The 3,319-nt window shown below is 42.4% G+C and overlaps 1 protein-coding gene across 1 annotated transcript in view; it reads left to right on the top strand.

Annotated features, from left to right (window-relative positions):
- Positions 1-3,319, top strand: part of FMO5 (flavin containing dimethylaniline monoxygenase 5) — a 74,901-nt gene that overhangs the window by 6,572 nt on the left and 65,010 nt on the right.

Genomic DNA, 3,319 nt, shown 5'->3' with positions numbered 1-3,319 from the left:
ATCTTATATACATTTTCTTTGAGCTCCTGGCTAACTGTATGCTTTATGCTTCTTGTCCAAATATTTCCCCATTTTTTATATTCCAAATTATGCCCTATATTTTGATACCATTTCACCATTGAATGTCTGATTATTTCTTCTTCCAAATGTCCATCTTAACTGCCCTAAATGAAGGACAAGATTGTGCCTTGTTTTGGCCTTTGAGAATGCTGAAGAGACTTAAAATGGGAATTTAAACAGTTTTAGAAGAGCTCCTACGTTTTCCTCCCAAGCTTCCCTATCCTAATGGGGACGGCCAGTTATTGACAGATAGAGCCAGTTTGTGGCCCCATATTCTCCTCAGAGAAGGAGACAAGGGTGGATGGGTAGAGGTGGAGACACCCTCTGGACGAGGCCAAATTGGGACCAATCTACCCAGACTGGAGAACTGCCTCCAACCATATTTTGCACTACAGAGGGGTATTGTTACCAACACTGTTCTTTATTAATTTTTGGTATAAATTATATCCCATATGACCCCTAGATGAACTCTGACTGTCTGTCCGAAATTAAGATTCAAGAGAGAGGACATCTACACACTACACCTAAGAGTGAAGTCCTCTTCAGTAAATATCGTTATTCCAGATAGTCTAGGAAGTCACAGATGAGATTATCATTTTGCCCATGCAATCAGGAGGTGCAATGTTTGCCTTCCCAGATTTGCTTCCCCCTTCCCCCTTTCCTGAGTCTGTTATCAGAGCAGATTAAGACCACTAAGATAATCAGACCCAGTCATCCAGGTGTCAGCCCAAAAATTAAACAGCTTTGCTAGAGATGGGCCTTTTGCCCCTATAGAAACCCCAGACTTTTACAAGTCCAGTGTGTCATCAGTTGGACCTTTGATTTGGACACCGACATTTCTGTTCAAACCCACGTTGTGGAACGGACTTGTCCCATTTCCATTCTTCTCATCTGGTCCCCGGAGGCGAGTCTACACTCTGGTAAGTATCGCTCTAGTGATGCCTAAAATCCTAAATCCATGCTAACCTCTGATTTTCCTGAGCCTTTTATGAGTGTAAATTGTGTGTGTCTTTCCCCTTATCAATAAATTGAATATTAATTTGAGAAGTCTGCATCTGCTTCCTTTCTTGGATCCACTGGTCTTCTCAGTATACATAATGGCAGACAACCTTGCAGGGCTATCATAGCAAGCCCCCTCTTGCATTATTGAGCTAATAACAGTAATAATAAATTCCCCTAATAAGACCCTTGGCTACACTATGGTGATGCTTTGCACACTGAAGTTGAGCACACACCTATGCTGGTGAACGCCCCCCCCCCCTTGCTTGTGAAGGTCAAGCCCTACATCTTGAGCTGTGCCACTGGATTTCTTTGAATTGCTCCATAGGTTGTAGATTCCCGGGACTCAGGGAGGTGGGGGGGGGCAATAGTGGCAGCTTCAGAGGCCTCATAAAATGATAATGAGTGATTTGGCCATGAGTCCCAAATGTGAAAGCTCCTTTTTGACACCACTTCTCCCCCGCTGCAATGCGCTTTAACTCCTTGCTCTGGCCCATCAGTCTGTCCCAAAATGGCACCTCTCCGAGCCACACAAATAATTCCCTGCACCCAAGCCTAGCAAACGTTTCCCAACTGCCACTACTAGTGAAAGACATGGCTAAGGGAGTGAGCTTATGCTGGGAGATGAAGAGCTCCACACAAACTGATCAGTAAGGTTTTGTACTGGTTGTTGGGACCCTGAAAAGACATTTAATGCAATCCTCATCCCCACCATAGTCCTAAAGACCACTGGTTCCCTTTGTCTTTCTTGAACATCAGTACTTTGACTGAAAGCCCCCTCTGGTGCCCCCTTTTGCCCTCAATGCCCCCCTGGACCTTTCCACTGTCCCTTGGAGGGGAGAGGTGTACCATCCACTTTGGGAATCACTGGTATATAAGATACACTATAGACTTCATTTGAAAGCACCAGCTTTCTTTGTACAGTCCCCCATGCCTAGGTCTCTAGACAGGCTCCAGCATATGCTGCAGGCTACTGACCACCTGGTTTAAATAAAGGCAATAGATCCAGTACCTCAGCAGTAGAGGGTTTTGTGGTCTTCCTCAGTCCTCTTATTGATTCCAAAGGAAAGCAATGACTGGAGAGAGGCTACAAAAGGGCAGTGAGGTGCCTTCTTCCCCATTGTCTTGATGGATGAGACTTTGCATTGAATTAGCTTCTGTTCACAGCTCCTTGGCAGTTCCTGGTGGGATTCAGGCACATTCCACTCAGAGTGCTGCCACCTGTCAGAACCAGGATAGTTCTGCCATAAATTATTCTTAAAGAGGAAAAGTAATTGTAAAAACACAGTGTTATGTTAAAGGGGTTAAATATAAAGTGTATGTGGTTGGATGTGAGTGCTGTTAAAATCATGCTGAAAGGGTTAATTCATGGTCAGTTAGAGAAATTCAGCTTCTAAAGGAAAGAAGAAATAAGTGGTGGAGGGGGACAGGAATGGTTGGTATGGTAGTGAAAATAAACTAGGCAGGCTGGCTAGAATTAGCATTGTATTGTTATTTGTAATTTTGGTACTGTTATATTGAAGTTAAATTAGTAATGACATAATACTGTATTGTTATACTTAAGCTAAGTTAGTTTTGACTTAATGCTAAGTGATGTGGTATAGGGTTAGAATATATGTGCTGCTTGATTATTGTATATACTTAAACTGTTATACTGTATTTGTAAAGCTTTCACTAGGGGACAAGTTGTTGATAACAGCTGGATAGATATGGCTGGGTTGTGTTATTGAATTATTTTTATGGCTGGGGGTGTGGGAATATGGTTTGGTTCCCAAAACAGGGGACATCTGGATAATTCTGGATTCGTTATTACATCACTAATTAATGCTTTGGCGGGAACATTGGAACCAATCATGGCCTTTAATTGATTGTTATAGGAGGGGCTATTATTTTAGTATAAAGGGGAGAATTTTGGATGACAAATTAGACTTGACAAAAACCTCATGACTGTTTCCTGTTACATTTTCTTTCTTTTAATAGAGTATTTTAGTTTAGACACACTGTCTGACTCTAGACTTTATTGAGAGGAACCTGGTGGGAGAATGTTTCTGACACCATCTCTGTGGCCTTGGGCATGGCTGCATCTTTGGTGGAGGTTTTCAGGATCACAGGAATTGATCTGGAAAAGTTTTAAATGTTTACAAAATGAAGGCTTGAGCAACTTTTTTGTGGACGTTTCTGTCTTGTGCAGCTTTGCAGCGTCTTTGCTCCCTGCCCCCAAAATATGTGCCTATTTTATCTGTAGGGTTGACTGAATTTT

Source organism: Sceloporus undulatus, chromosome 4 (assembly GCF_019175285.1).
Source record: "Sceloporus undulatus isolate JIND9_A2432 ecotype Alabama chromosome 4, SceUnd_v1.1, whole genome shotgun sequence".
NCBI classification, from domain to species: Eukaryota; Metazoa; Chordata; class Lepidosauria; order Squamata; family Phrynosomatidae; genus Sceloporus; species Sceloporus undulatus.
Note: the sequence above shows the minus strand (reverse complement) of the source record. Positions and strands in the feature narration are given on the sequence as shown.